The sequence below is a fragment of the Schistocerca cancellata genome, chromosome 7 (genome assembly GCF_023864275.1).
Source record: "Schistocerca cancellata isolate TAMUIC-IGC-003103 chromosome 7, iqSchCanc2.1, whole genome shotgun sequence".
Taxonomy (NCBI): domain Eukaryota; kingdom Metazoa; phylum Arthropoda; class Insecta; order Orthoptera; family Acrididae; genus Schistocerca; species Schistocerca cancellata.
Window position 1 is genome coordinate 427,114,757 of NC_064632.1, and position 17,188 is coordinate 427,131,944.

Sequence of the window (17,188 nt, forward strand, 5' to 3'; positions counted from 1 at the left end):
AAAGAATAAGGAAAAAATCAAGGGAACCATACGCCGAAAATTATGGCGATAATGTGAACTAAAAAGGGCCATCTTGCCCTCTGGGGTCCCCTTATCGAAGCGTGCGGTCAGTAAGAGGCGGTCGTCATTTCAATGGGAATCACCAGTCATCAACCGTCCGAGTGTCCGCTGCTGCTGCACGCAGTCAGCGACTGTTGCTGTTACCGTAGATGAATCGGGGATACATCACGTCTGCAAGTCAACTTCTTCTCACACCTGGTACACCCCAGCTAGACCTTGGGTCCTTGAATGACCACCCCATATAGTTAGCAAAGAGGTTCCGGTATTGCGTTCTGTTCTGCAAGACCAGGAACTCATTGATCATGCATTGCCACAAATCGAGGACTTCCTTTTCGCCTCGCGATACACGTGGGGGTCGTCAGTTTGGTGAATGGCATGTAGCCTTCTTCGAAGTTTCTCGTTGGCAATCATATACCATATGTGGACGACGTGGCCTATTCTACGCCATATTTTAAATCTATGTGACGATGCTATGCTGACTACATATGTCTTGACGATGTCATTATGGCCGTATCACTTTAGGACATGGTGTAAAAAAGATCTGAGGATGGTCACTACAGACTGAAACTGGTCATCGTCTAAAGATTTGATTTGTAATCATAGACTAGAATAAAAAAGCACATACCATATCAACCGCACTAAAGTGGACAGAAAGGGTGCGTGGATGGCCCTGCATCCAGTCGACCGTGAGGTGACGTTGTGCAATGTGGTTAGCCGGATTTCAGCGTTGGAGAACACTATGATAAATTTTTGCTGCTAGATTCCGTGCCTCCGGTATAACTCATCACATACAGCTGTTCTCCACGGAAAACGTCCTAATATGTGATAGCGAGGGCGATAAATGTCCAACAGGCACCGGTAGGCACAGCATGTGTGGAGCCACCTATGCTCCCAGGATGCCAGGAAGACTGTCTACTGGTGAAAGTCAGAGTCGCCGCATTGAGCGTAGGTACAGCGCCAACGCTTTGTGCTTGACGTGAGTCAGTCCCACATCTCCTTTGTTGAAGGATAAAGTAAGAGAAACGAAACGGATCTTAGAAATGGTTGAGAAGCCTTGGACAGAATGACGTACTGAGCGCGATGCAAAAAGTCCAACGATATAAATTAGTTGAGGCGGAACGCTATGTGGAGTCGTCGTAAGATATTACGACACGTAAGGTCCGTCATACTTTGTCGATGGAGCGATATCCCTAAACATTTGAGCATCGGGACCTTTGTCAGGGGTACAACCAGTTCTACAGGCATGCATCGTCCCACCTCCATCTAGCATGATTTTCGGAGGTTCATAACACTGCCTGCCTCCGCCCCTTACTGTTGGAGCCAGGAAAGCACCGTTCGTATTTCGTCACCAGTCCGTGGTAAGAACATCACACCATCGCCTTATACACCACAGTCCGTGAAGAGTTGGTTCAAGGGCAGAGGCGAATAGCGTGGTAGAAAGAGAACAACCCAGTCAGACGGACCTGTTTACCACAATCCTCGTGACCGCCCCATGGATCAAACGAAGGATGACAGATGTCATGCGCGGGATACCGATGATTCCATAACTGCTCGCAGGAAGCCATGTTCGACACTATTAAAAGCATGGTCAGAATACAGCGCAGGTGGCAAGTTTGCATCAGTGCCACAACATCTCTAATGATGCTCAGAGTCGTAAAAACATTATTGTTGCCGCCGATGTATTTTTGATCAGTATGAATGACCGCCATTATCGTTGATTTGAGCCTCTCACTGAGGATGTATGTCAACAGTTTGTAACCGAAGTTTAGCATTGTCAGCGGTCGAAAATCAAGTGGGCGATAGCCTCCTCCGGGTTAGGGCACCGTGTCTAGAGTCCCTCAGTGAATTCAGATTGTACTTGAAAATCGGTGCTCAGGAGTTCTCTGTACATTCAACCCACATTGGGCACATAAGATCAAAAAGCCTTTTGCAAAACTCGAGAGGGTGTCTTTCAGGGGCTGGTGTTTTGTTGGGAGCACCACGCAACATTGTTTCTCGTAGTTCTTCCAAAGTCACCTCGGACACGAGCGTAGCACCATCTTGTAGGTTCAGAGAAACGAGTAGGTCGGATAGGATTTCCCTGACTCCTCCGTCCATGTTGAACTCCCGCTCGTAGAGAAGTGTTTATGACTGTGTGAACGCTCGGACAATGTCCATTTGCGTTTCAGCTCGTCGGCCGTCCTGCGTCTTGACTGCCGTAATGAGCTGCCTCTTGCGTCTTCTCCTGTTTGAATGATATGGCGGAGTGAAGGTCGTTTTCCACAAACATCATTAGTTGTCCTCACCCACTCCCCGCACACCCGCGAGACGTACGGCGGAGGTACGTAGCATTTGTGCCTTGACGTGGTGTTGTGCCGATTGTCGTTTCGGCGAAGGCGGTTGCACAGCCAGTTCGCGGAGAACAGTGTAGTTGAAATGAATGGTCGCGGTATCGTTGCGCGCTCTATCTCATCCATACCTTGCTAATGTTCGGCACAAGACAGGTTTGACACACGATAACCACCATTGAAGCACGGAACTGTAGGCGGGTAACGCTGGTGGTATCTGCTCCATGTGGACTCAACTTCACGTCTGCAATTGACCTCATCAAGAAGGACCACGCCACGGACCTCTACTTCGTCGGAAGCGTTGGCGGGGAACGGTGAGAGTACATACATAAGCTAGGTGATCCGTGAACGCTGTCGGCCACATCTCAGCGTAGGCAACTGCCGATCGCTGGTCGCGTGTGACGTAACCTCGATCCAAACGGCTCGCGGAATGACTAGTAAAGTAGATGTATGCTTTTAGGTCGTCGTTTTGTACGGCCCTTGTGTCCGACAAAGCCAAGTCCTTTACAAGTGCCTGAAGTGCTGGGCAGGTGGTATAGTGCGACATCTGGTCGGATGGTCTGAGCACAAAATTGCTATTTCCGCCTACTGCCAAGTGGTTGGCATTGCCCTGGAAGAGAAGTGCTGTGTCTTCGGCAAAATAGGTGCAGCGGTCTCTCCTTCTGTCGGTGCTGGAAGGAGCATACGAGTTCACCAGACGAACTGTATGAACATTAACTGCGACCTCTCTGGCCGACGGTAAATAGGATACATCAGTTGCCACAATTCCTTCCGCAGCAGAATAGCCTCCTCCTCCCACATCTGAAGGCATAGCGAAGGCGCCATATCCGTAGGCATCGATACAGAGTCCTGATGGGACTTGAAACAACATCTAGATCCGCAGCTCGTACGTATCTTGCAGCATACGGGGATTTGAAGTAATGCTGTTGACATTGATCGTGGCGAGGCGGTAGCCTACTCCACCAAGTTGCTGGGGCTGTCCTCAGTATTACAGGCGGGCAGTAGTTATGGTGTGGGGCGTCTTCAGGGAGTAGCGGTAGGAAACGATGGGTGCAGGTCATGTCGGTCTAGGCGTATGTCGCCGTCATCGCAGACGCTGCCAGCGGCATGGTGTATCGTCAGGGTCCTAAAATGCATCCAGCATCTCCATCCCCTACGCCAGGCTCCCAGGGAGATCGATACCCTTGGATCTCAGGAGGCAGACACAGTCGTGGGTGCATCGCCGGGCTTTGGTGGTCTCCCGTATCCCCACATTCCGGAGACACACCTGTAGCGGCAGAAGAACGTCGAACCCTGTGGTACGTTAGCTTCGACCGTGTCGGATCGGTTTATCGGCTGACGCACCTCATCATCCATCGGTGCTGCCTCGGGCCGTTCTACTGCGTCGGTCGTTATGCACCGTTTCTTATTGTGCTTCGCTCATTTCTGCATACGCTGTCGCTCCTCTGTGTCCGGCGCAGGGTTGGGGACGGACGCGGCATCCTGTTCTTCAATTCGCGCTGCAACCTCAGATTGTCGCTGTAGCAGTGCGCCTGGGCTCGACGAGAGGGCAACAGATGCATCAGCCCCGGAAAACGCTGTGGGCACCCCTGGAACTGTTGCAAGGGCCTCCAAGGCTTGCACTAATATAGAAGGGTCGCCATAGACAGCTGCCGTCTCCCGTCTCGTCGCCGCTACGTACGTAATCTACGTAGAGGTCGCTATCGACAGTCAAATCTGATCGGCTGAGAGCGTCTGCACGAGACTGCTTTGCATGCTTTCGGTACGGACATATCCGGAGCTGGTCCTCGGCTGACCGTCGTAAGTAATTATCGCCCGGAAACCAGCGACCATGAGATACGTCGGTATGTTGTTGTTGTTGTGTTGTTGTGGTCTTCAGTCCTGAGACTGGTTTGATGCAGCTCTCCATGCTACTCTATCCAGTGCAAGCTGCTTCATCTCCCAGTACCTTCTGCAACCTACATCCTTCTGAATCTGCTTAGTGTATTCATCTCTTGGTCTCCCCCTATGATTTTTACCCTCCACGCTGCCCTCCAATGCTAAATTGGTGATCCCTTGATGCCTCAGAACATGTCCTACCAACCGATCCCTTCTTCTGGTCAAGTTGTGCCACAAACTTCTCTTCTCCCCAATCCAATTCAATACTTCCTCATTAGTTATGTGATCTACCCATCTAATCTTCAGCATTCTTCTGTAACACCACATTTCAAAAGCTTCTATTCTCTTCTTGTCCAAACTATTTACCGTCCATGTTTCACTTCCATACATGGCTACAGTCCATACAAATACTTTCAGAAATGACTTCCTGACACTTAAATCTATACTCGATGTTAACAAATTTCTCTCCTTCAGAAACGCTTTCCTTGCCACTGCCAGTCTACATTTTATATCCTCTCTACTTCGTCCATCATTAGTTATTTTGCTCCCCAAATAGTAAAACTCCTTTACTACTTTAAGTGTCTCATTTCCTAATCCAATACCCTCAGCATCACCCGACTTAATTCGACTACATTCCATTATCCTCGTTTTGCTTTTGTTGATGTTCATCTTATATCCTCCCTTCAAGACACCATCCATTCCGTTCAACTGCTCTTCCAAGTCCTTTGCTGTCTCTGACAGAATTACAATGTCATCGGCGAACCTCAAAGTTTTTATTTCTTCTCCATGGATTTTAATACCTACTCCAAATTTTTCTTTTGTTTCCTTTACTGCTTGCTCAATATAGAGATTGAATAACATCGGGGAGAGGCTACAACCCTGTCTTACTCCCTTCCCAACCACTGCTTCCCTTTCATGTCCCTGGACTCTTATAACTGCCATCTGGTTTCTGTACAAGTTGTAAATAGCCTTTCGCTCCCTGTATTTTACCCCTGCTACCTTTAGAATTTGAAAGAGAGTATTCCAGTCAACATTATCAAAAGCTTTCTCTAAGTCTACAAATGCTAGGAACGTAGGTTTGCCTTTCCTTAATCTTTCTTCTAAGATAAGTCGTAAGGTTGTTCCAGTATTTCTACGGAATCCAAACTGATCTTCCCCGAGGTCGGCTTCTACTAGTTTTTCCATTCGTCTGTAAAGAATTCGTGTTAGTACTTTGCAGCTGTGGCTTATTAAACTGATTGTTCGGTAATTTTCACATCTGTCAACACCTGCTTTCTTTGGGATTGGAATTATTATATTCTTCTTGAAGTCTGAGAGTATTTCGCCTTTTTCATACATCTTGCTCACCAGGTGGTAGAGTTTTGTCAGGACTGGCTCTCCCAAGGCCGCCAGTAGTTCCAATGGAATTTTGTCTACTCCGGGGGCCTTGTTTCGACTCAGGTCTTTCAGTGGTCTGTCAAACTCTTCACGCAGTATCGTATTTCCCATTTCATCTTCATCTACATCCTCTTCCATTTCCATAATTTTGTCCTCAAGTGCATCGCTCTTGTATAGACCCTCTATATACTCCTTCCACCTTTCTGCTCTCCCTTCTTTGCTTAGAACTGGGTTTCCATCTGAGCTCTTGATGTTCATACATGTGGTTCTCTTATCTCCAAAGGTCTCTTTAATTTTCCTGTAGGCAGTATCTATCTTACCCCTAGTGAGATAAGCCTCTACATCCTTACATTTGTCCTCTAGCCATGTCTGCTTAGCCATTTTGCACTTCCTGTCGATCTCATTTTTGAGACGTTTGTATTCCTTTCTGCCTGCTTCATTTACTGCATTTTTATATTTTCTCCTTTCATCAATTAAATTCAATATTTCTTCTGTTACCCAAGGATTTCTACTAACCCTCTTCTTTTTACCTACTTGATCCTCTGCTGCCTTTACTACTTCATCCCTCAGAGCTACCCATTCTTCTTCTACTGTATTTCTTTCCCCCATTCCTTTCAATTGTTCCCTTATGCTCTCCCTGAAACTCTGTACAACCTCTGGTTCTTTCAGTTTATCCCGGTCCCATCTCCTTAAATTCCCACCTTTTTGCAGTTTCTTCAGTTTTAATCTACAGGTCATAACCAATAGATTGTGGTCAGATTCCACATCTGCCCCTGGAAATGTCTTACAATTTAAAACCTGGTTCCTAAATCTCTCTCTTACCATTATATAATCTATCTGATACCTTTTAGTATCTCCAGGGTTCTTCCATGTATACAACCTTCTATCATGATTCTTAAACCAAGTGTTAGCTATGATTAAGTTGTGCTCTGTGCAAAATTCTATCAGGCGGCTTCCTCTTTCATTTCTTAGCCCCAATCCATATTCACCTACTACGTTTCCTTCTCTCCCTTTTCCTACACTCGAATTCCAGTCACCCATGACTATTAAATTTTCGTCTCCCTTCACTATCTGAATAATTTCTTTTATTTCATCATACATTTCTTCAATCTCTTCGTCATCTGCAGAGCTAGTTGGCATATAAACTTGTACTACTGTAGTAGGTGTGGGCTTCGTATCTATCTTGGCCACAATAATGCGTTCACTATGCTGTTTGTAGTAGCTTACCCGCATTCCTATTTTCCTATTCATTATTAAACCTACTCCTGCATTCCCCCTATTTGACTTTGTGTTTATAACCCTGTAGTCACCTGACCAGAAGTCTTGTTCCTCCTGCCACCGAACTTCACTAATTCCCACTATTTCTAACTTTAACCTATCCATTTCCCTTTTTAAATTTTCTAACCTACCTGCCCGATTAAGGGATCTGACATTCCACGCTCCGATCCGTAGAACGCCAGTTTTCTTTCTCCTGATAACGACATCCTCTTGAGTAGTCCCCGCCCGGAGATCCGAATGGTGGACTATTTTACCTCCGGAATATTTTACCCAAGAGGACGCCATCATCATTTAATCATACAGTAAAGCTGCATGCCCTCGGGAAAAATTACGGCCGTAGTTTCCCCTTGCTTTCAGCCGTTCGCAGTACCAGCACAGCAAGGCCGTTTTGGTTATTGTTACAAGGCTAGATCAGTCAATCATCCAGACTGTTGCCCTTGCAACTACTTTAAAGGCTGCTGCCCCTCTTCAGGAACCACACGTTTGTCTGGCCTCTCAACAGATACCCCTCCGTTGTGGTTGTACCTACGGTACGGCTATCTGTATCGCTGAGGCACGCAAGCCTCCCCACCAACGGCAAGGTCCATGGTTCATGGGGGGGGACGTCGGTATATGGCGGTGGAATTCAATACGGACCTGTCGCACCCATTTAAGGTCAGGGTAAGTTCCGAAGGTCTTCAATTTTTCGAATGTATGGCTGAGAACTGTACCATAGGGTCGAAGGCAAGGGTGACCAAATCCGATGGAACTACAAATGGTTGTTCAAACACGGACACATTTTGTATTCCCAGTTCAGGGCGTTCGTGGCTTACCACACCCACGTTTTCGTCAGGGTGGCAGAACATATAACGTTCCGGCGAACATATGAGAAGTTTTTCACAGACAACATAGTACTCAGCAGGGAGTGGAGACTGAGTGCAGGTTCCTTTCGAAAGTCAGGAATGCACATGAATCATCATTTTCTGTGACTACAATATCACCGAATTTCTCAATGAAAATTAAGTTTGTAAGGTTAATAGCTATCTACATTCGCTCATTAAAGTCATACTGAAGCTGAACTAACTTCGTGAATTTAAGTCTAGTAACTTCATCAGCGCTCCGTCGTTCATTTGGTGCTAATAGTTTACTGACATATTTAACAATATAGAAAGGTTTCAGAATTGGAATAAACTACAGCAAAAAATCTTCAGCGATGCATCCGAGTTGTCCCCCAGAAATACAAACGCTGTTCTGGAAAGATATAATTAAACCCTTGATTTCCTTTTTCCAAGTGAAAATCTAAAATTTCAAACCTATCTTTTGTATCTGATTATCTGTTAGTAGAAATACGCGACTACGTACTTAATAAAAGTTATTTAATACATGAAAAAAGAAGAAAATGAAACAAACAAAAACAATAATCGTTATGTAGCAAAGACATCGATTTGAAAGGAAATGTTAAATATGGCTATCACTGAAACATTTAGTGGCGTACGAGACTGAAACATGCATTCTTGGAACAGCAACCAGCGTTGGAAACCACTAACTTTAAAAAGTGTTTTCCAGAGTACAGTAAATCCACTCCTCCTTCAACTCGACTCACACGCCACTTAACTAACGAGTTCGATACGCTGGCAATAAAAACTAGAGACGAAAAGAACCAAAAAGAAGAGTCCGTCGTAATGCTGGAATGAAGTTTGCGATGTGAGCTGGAAGCTACAACATGCATGCGCTGTAAAGTCCATAAAGATTTATGACGAGACCATACGCAAGGCTAGGACGCAAGAACTGTGGCGATCGTATATCACGCTCCAGTTTATTGCTACAGCAATTAAGAAACGTTGCAGCGTTTTTTTCTGTAATCACGAACTGCCTGGTACACATACTTTCCGACAGAATACAACTCCTAGTGCGTGTTACGGCAACTGGAAGCAAACAATGACTGAGTTACAGCGAAACAGTACCTGTCTTTGTTGTCACTGTCCTAAAGGCACCGAGCGGGGTGGCGCAGTGGTTAGACACTGGACTCGCATTCGGGAGGACGACGGTTCAATCCCGCGTCCGGCCATCCTGATTTAGATTTTCCGTGATTTCCCTAAATCACTCCAGGCAAATGCCGGGATGGTTCCTCTGAAAGGGCACGGCCGACTTCCTTCCCAATCCTTCCCTAATCCGATGAGACCGATGACCACGCTGTCTGGTCTCCTTCCCCAAACCAACCAACCGACCTAAAGGCAATAGTAACGGGGATACCGAGTAACATGAGGCGTTGACAGTACTGTCGTGCAGAAATGTAAATAGAAAAGCATGAAATTTACTGCCGTGTACGCTGTGTAAACGTAATCGTATACTTCGAAAGCAGTGAGGACCGTGAGGGTTCATCGTCAAGTTCAGATCGTTTAATTTCTCATTTACGCCTGTTCTTGAGCGAGATGAAGCGAAGTGTACTTTTCTATTTTATGAACGTTAGATGATAAACTTCCAGATTCGCGAGTCAAACAATGGAATACAGAATGAAAACTGATAAAAAAAACACCAAAACTTCCAGGAAAAGTCTTTTTAACGCTCTAAGATCAACAAACGTTGATTTATGCTTTTATCAATTGCACCACGCGTCAGTCAAAATGCGCTCTTGTTTCTGTACTTCAGACCACTTCACAGATGCAGTTTGATGTGACACGACGAAAGACTAAGCTAATTATGAGTGCCAGGCATCAGAGTTATAAAATAATTTGATATATGTAAAGTACTAAATTTAAAATAAATCTTTAAAATTACTAAACTACTTGTGGCTTGCGAAATGTAACTTCCGCAAGATATGTGAAAAGACTGCAGACAAAATACAGATGAAATAAGAAATTTCGAATTGCTATCAGGTACGTGAAAAAGTGAGTATGTACGTGAAATTAGTGGATACGTAGCTTTCTTACATACTACATCTGTGCGAATTTATCTGGTTGGACAATACAACTAAAGAAACAGTTTGAGACACAGTTTATAATAACTTTTCCTGTCAAAAGAACAAGTTAGATTAGTTATTGTCGTTGAAGCAGAGAACTCTAAGTCCAAAAAGGTCAATCCAGTTAGCAGATAGGATTACGAAGTTATTAGAAAAAAAACTGTCAGAATCAATAGAAAAGTTACTATAAATTGGCCACAGATACAGAAAGTACAGTTTGGAAATGAAATTAAGCGGACACAACAACAGCAACTTCAGTATAAGAAGAACAACGAGTTGTAACTCACAAAGAAAAACAATGATTGGAAGACGTAATGTGATCGTGACTAAAGTACGTAAAGGAGTGACTCTACTGCTGTTAAGCAAAACACATTATAGTTGGAAAATGGAAGAAGTTTCCCAGCTGGTGCATCCACTAAAACTACAGAAAGAACCAACAGCTAAATACTGAATTCAAGCTAAGCTGGCAGTAAACAAGCGCTCCAGTATTTATCCTGAACAGCCTATGCTCCACAGCTATATAGCTTACCCAGGCCCGATAAACCAAAAGTGTCAATTCGATCGGTGGTATCTGTCTAACAAGCACCAGAGCACGATATTTTCGTGAGGGTCATCATCTCGATTACACGACATTAACCAGAAGAACAGCTAACATAATTAGTATACTAGAATTTTGTTTATATCAAAATTACGTCTCCTTACAAGGTAGCTAATATAAGCAAGTAGATTGTCTGACAATGGTCTCACGCTTGATGATGATGGACAAGTGAGAGACTGATTTTCTTAAGAGCGCACCAGTCGCAAAACATGTATACAGATATGTGGATTAAATCCTTTCCACATGTAAAAGCTCCATTAGACAACTCCAAAACTTCATGGAAAATATGAATCAGTAGCAAAGTAACACAAAAGTCAGTGTGTAGTCAGGGGTTTCGACTACTCGCTTCCTATACTTCATGGAAAATATGAATAAGTAGCAAAGTAACACAAAATTCAGTGTGGAGTCAGGGGTTTCGACTACTCGCTTCCTAGACTTTAACTTACAGATAGAAAATGGCAACCACGCATTTAAAATTTGAGACAAAGACTCCTTTAATGACACATTGATCATAGCTTCCTCCGAACTTGCAATCCTAAAAGACAATGACCCGTAACTCAATAAATTAAAAACAGTAGCCACAAATAATGAATTTGCATCCAACTTTATTGACAAAATTCTCAATAAAAACCTGAGGCACTAAGCTAAACCATTACTGTGTGCAGTTGGTTAAAATTTCAAGTGGGATAAACAACATTTTAAAAGCAAAGGGTTTTATCTTGTATTGTCGTAGAGTGTATATATCATAAACTTCATTTGGTTTATTTTTCGGTGGCTGACTGGTGCACGAAAATCCTTAAGATTCCGGATTTCTGAATTGCCGGAAGGCTTTTGACACTGTATCGCACAAGGGGCATGTAGTTAAATTGCGTGATTATGGAATACCGTCTCAGTTACGTCACTGGATTCGTGATTTCCTGTCAAAGAGGTCACAGTTTGCAGTAATAGGCGGAAAGTCATCGGGTAAAGCAGAAGTGATTTCTGGCGTTCCCCAACGTAGTGTTATGTATATAAACGATTTGGGAGTCCATCTGAGCAGTCGTCTTAGTTCATTTGTGGATGATGCTGTCGGTTTTGGAGTAGCGCAGTCACCACAAGATCAAAACAAAACTGCAAAACGGTTTAGAAAAGACATCTGAATGGTGCGAAAAGTGGCATTTGACCCTAAATAAGGAAAAATGTTATGTCATTCACATGAGTACTAAAAGGAACTCGTTAAACTTCGGTTACACGAGAAATCAGTCTAATCTAAAAGCCGTAAATTCAACTAAATACCTAGGAATTACAATTACGAACAACTTAAATTGTAAGGAACACAAAAAACTGTCATGGGGAACGCTAACCAAATGCTGCGTTTTATTGCCAGGACATTTAGAAAATTTAACAGATCTAGTAAAGAGACTGACTACACTACGCTTGTCCGTCCTCTTTTAGAATTTTGCTGGGCGTTGTGGGATCCTGACCAGACATGATTGACGGAGTACATCGGAGAGTCAAAAGAAGGGCAGCACCTTCTTTACTATAGCGAAATAGGGGATAGAGTGTCACTGAAATAGTACATGATTTGGAGTGGACATGATTACAATAAAGGCGTTTTTCATTGTGGCAGAATCTTCTCAGGAAATTTCAATCACCAACTTTCTACTCCGAAAGTGAAAATATTTTGTTGACACCGACCTACATAGGGAGGAACGATCAAAACGATAAAATAAGAGAAATCAGCTCTCGTACGGAAGATATAGGTGTTCTTTCTTTCCGCGCGCTATACGGGATTGGAATAATAGAGAATTGTGAAGATGATTCGATGAACCCTCTGCCAGGCACTTAAATGTGATTTGCAGAGTATCCATGTAGATGTAGATATACAAACAATCGTTGCTGGAATAGAGGTTGAATATCTAACGTGAAATTTGGGGTCATATTCCAGTATATGTACAATTGTGTTAACTATACGCGGTTTTGACAGTCTTGCACTAACCCAGACACGAGCAACTAGTAAATTTATTGTAAAGTAATAAACTGTTGACTAAACTGGAACTGCACCATGGCAGTGAAACTACGCATTTCACACCCAATAAAATAAATAAAAAAAAAAAAAACAAATTGCGTTACGTGGCCTCCAGTGAATATCCGCTATGAATTAGCGTAGCATAGAGTTCAGAATGTAATTTTTGTGTTGTTTTAAAGAGGTATCTGCGTTTTATGTGCAACACCAGTGTGACTTCTGCTATTATCCCTGGAGTCATACTATCGGAGAAATATACAATAACTTATATCATGCTTCCAGAATGAGATTTTCACTCTGCAGCGGAGTGTGCGCTGATATGAAACTTCCTGGCAGATTAAAACTTTGTGCCCGACCGAGACTCGAACTCGGGACCTTTGCCTTTCGCGGGCAAGTGCTCTACCATCTGAGCTCCCGAAGCACGACTCACGCCCGGTCTCACAGCTGTACTTCTGCCAGTATCTCGTCTCCTACTTTCCAAACTTTAAAGAAGCTTCTGTAAAGTTTGGAAGGTAGGAGACGAGATACTGGCAGCTGTGAGACCGCGCGTGAGTCGTGCTTCGGTGGCTCAGATGGTAGAGCACTGGCCCGCGAAAAGCAAAGGTCTTGAGTTCGAGTCTCGGTCGGGCACACAGTTTTAATCTTCCAGGAAGTTTCACTTATATCATGCTGTTTTTATTGAGATATCTTAATACGCGAGCATAAAACATTCCATAATTCTACAGCAGATTGACGTCAGCAGTACAGGACTATAATGAAGTGCATCCAAGCTAAGATCATTCTTAAAAATGGGAACGACTTACACTTTTTTGGTAGTCTCTAAAATATTACTATTAGAAGCAGAGCCAAGTCTTCTGAACCTCAGCTTTGCAGCATTTCGATGAAAAAATTTCAACCTTTTCTGTAAAGGTGGAGGAACCCTTGCGCACTGCAGCAGTTGAAACAGTCGGTGGCGTTTCTTTCTCGGTATCCTATAGAAGGCGACGACAGTCGTAGCGCGAACCGCGTCGTTGAAAGCGAAATATTTGCCGAAGTTGTCGGGGTGAGAAGTGAGTAAATAGGCGGTCCGCCGAGGCGCTCCGCTGTAACGAGCGCCTTGCGTTTCCCTCGCCTTCACTTACCCTCCCTTCCCTTTCCTTCCCTCCCCGTCCCTTTCCTTCCCCAGGGCGCCTGTCAGCCTGCTGCGCGACTGCGTCGCCGAAGAGATCTGTTTGCTCGCCCTCTGCAAATCTTCTGAGCTCCCTTCGCCGCATTGTGAGAACCTTAAGCCCGGGTTAGAAACCAGCGGACGAGCCCTCCCGGATGACAGGCTACGCGTCTTTGTCTCAGCATTATAATATCACTACCATGCTTTGCATGAGAGTTGTACAATCCTAGCGCTGGAGGACACGTCACAAGAAAAAAAAATTCTGTCTGATATTCGATATCAAATTCAAAAAACTTCTTAAACAGGCAAACACAGTGAAACGGAATGAGAAGTTCGCAAATCTCACCACGGATGACTCCTGTTTTCGCCCCTCAAGGGCAGCACTGGGAGACCAACTAACGCAATCGGATGGTAAGTTTCGTGAGGCTGAGAGTGGACAAGACCTACAATTCATCCAGGCCTCCGAATTTGTGTCCAACTATACGGTTGCAACTTTTTGGACATCATAAAGGCGTACGATCCTGTCTGGCCGAAGAAATTACTACTCAAACAGACAAATTTGCAACAGCTTTCGGACTACAGCCGCAAAATCGTCGAAAGATTTTTGGGCAGTAGGCGTATAGTAGTAAAGAACGTGGGGTACCTCTGTAGCCTCAGACTTCACACAGGCGGCGTCCCTCAAGGTTCTGTGTTGTCACCATTACTCTTTCTTATCTATTCCGCTGTTGCTTCGGGTGGTGCTCACTCTTTAGCGCACCTTGCCGACCAGTATCTGGTGGGTTAATACGGTCATTGCTCATCTTAAACGTTAACACACAGTGGTAGAAAATCGGGCCAAGAAAAATACAATTATTCTCAATGCAGACAAGACGAGAGCGGTAATGTTTAATTGCCTCCACGCGGATTTTGAAGACAGGATGGTTCTTCACAATCCGTAAATCCGACGGAGTAATCAGGTCACGTACCTAGCGGTCACATTTTGCTGTAATTTACTTTTTACTTGTGCGGGATAAGAGGATGAACATTTTGCAACTCATCTGCCTAATATAGCCCATACTAGCCAACTATCCGATGATGGTCAATACATAACCTTATATGGCTGTCCATGTAGCTAACCCAAGTGGGTAAGACTCCATCATCTACATGAAGAACGAAACCAGCTGACCATCCACGAAGCCGTCCTCCAACATACATGGAAACTCATGGGCAATATGCAGTGCGTCAGCAAAGTCTCTAGCGGCGAGCTTCGAGGTGGGGCGTGTACGTTTGGTAGCACATTCTTGTCACTGTATAAGGTAGGGGCCTGGATCCACTGTTAGTGTCTGCAGTTATAGTGCGAGATAAGATTCCACATTATTTCGATTCAAACAATGAATTTAATTAATTATACTAATTGCAATGAGGTACACCATACTCACCAATATCACAATAGGTGCTGGAAATATTTTCCTCTTTATCGAAGGCATAATTCAACACGTTTACATTTATTTGCGAACACTTCTGCCAGCCTTTCGCGTATTCAAATGCGGATAAGCAAGTATTCAGTTCCTCTATTGTCTTTGGAAAGAAGGGAAAGCAGAAAAGTGGAAGGAGAATATAGTCTATACAAGGGTGATGTACTTGATGACAAAATTATGGAAATGGAAGACGATGTAGATGAAGATGACATGGGAGATATGATACTACGTGAAGAGTTTGATGGAGCACTGAAAGAGCAAAGTCGGGAGTAGACAACATTCCATTAGAACTACTGACAGCCTTGGGAGAGCCAGTACTGACAAAACTCTACCATCTGGTGAGCAAAATGTATGAGACAGGCGAAATACCCACAGACTTCAAGAAGAATATAATAATTCCAATGCCAAAGAAAGCAGGGGTTGACATATGTGAAAACTATCAGTTTAATAAGTCACGGCTGCAAAATACTAACGCGAATTCTTTACAGACGAATGGAAAAACTGGTAGAAGCCGACCTCGGGGAATATCAGTTTGGATTCCGTAGAAATATTGGAACACCTGAGGCAATACTGACCCTACGACTTGCCTTAGAAGCTAGATTAAGAAGAAGCAAACCTATGTTTCTAGCATTTATAGACTCAGAGGAAGCTTTTGACAATGTTGACTGGAATACTCTCTTTCCAATTCTGAAGGTGGCAGGGGTAAAATACAGGGAGCGAAAGGCTACTTACAATTTGTACAGAAACCAGATGGCAGTTATAAGAGCCCAGGGACATGAAAGGGAAGCATTGGTTTGGAAGGGAGTGAGACAAGGTTTTAGCCTCTCCCCGATGTTATTCAATCTGTATATTGAGCGAGAAGTAAAGGAAACAAAAGAAAAATTCGGAGTAGGTATTAAAATCCATGGAGAAGAAATAAAAACTTTGAGGTTTGCCGATGACATTGTAATTCTGTCAGAGACAGCAAAGGACTTGGAAGAGCAGTTGAACGGAATGGATAGTGTCTTGAAAGGAAGATATAAGATGAACATCAACAAAAGCAAAACGAGGATAATGGAATGTAGTTGAATTAAGTCGGGTGATGCTGAGGAAATTAGATTTGGAAATGAGACACTTAAAGTAGTAAAGGAGTTTTGCTATTTGGGGAGCAAAATAACTAATGATGGTCGAAGTAGAGAGGATATAAAATGTAGACTGGCAATGACAAGGAAAGTGTTTCTGAAGAAGAGAAATTTGTTAACATAGAGTATACATTTAAGTGTCAGGAAGTCGTTTCTGTAAGTATTTGTATGGAGTGTAGCCATGTATGGAAGTGAAACATGGACGGTAACTAGTATGGACAAAAAGAGAATAGAAGTTTTCGAAATGTTGTGCTACAGAAGAATGCTGAAGATTAGATGGCTAAATCACGTAACTACTGAGGAGGTATTGAATAGAAATGAGGAAGAGTTTGTGGCACAATTTGACTAGAAGAAGGGATCGGTTGGTAGGACATGTTCTGAGGCATCAAGGGATCACAAAATTTAGTATTGGAGGACAGCGAGGAGCGTAAAAATCGTAGAGGGAGCCCAAGAGATGAATGCACTAAGCAGAATCCGAAGGATGTAGGCTGCAGTACGTACTGGAAGATGAAGCAGCTTGCACAGTATCAAGACTGAAGACCACAACAACAACAACATTGTCTTTAGGTAATTTTGATACACGAATGTTTTATCCCCACAATGCAAGTAGGTGAAGACCGATCCAATGAGCGAGGAAGCCACAGATCTTCTGTAATTGCTCTCCCTCCAAATATTTCATTTAAAAGTCGTACGAATTGGTATATCGTATGGGCAGTGGCGCTATCTTCTTGGAAAAATGAATGAGTGATCTTATTTAACTCAGCATTCCAATTAATGGGTGAATTCTCTCTGAATTGTAGACATCGGAAGTGAAAGTATAATTGAATACGATCGAGCCTACAATTCGCGCTCGCGTTATGGCAATCCAAATTCAGATTATCTCTGCGTCAATGACGTTTCTTTTGAGGCGTGTGGATTTTCTTATGACGGAATTTGCGAATTTTGGAAATTAATGTAGCCAGATAGGTGAAACGAAGCCTCATAATTGAAAAAAACATTCTG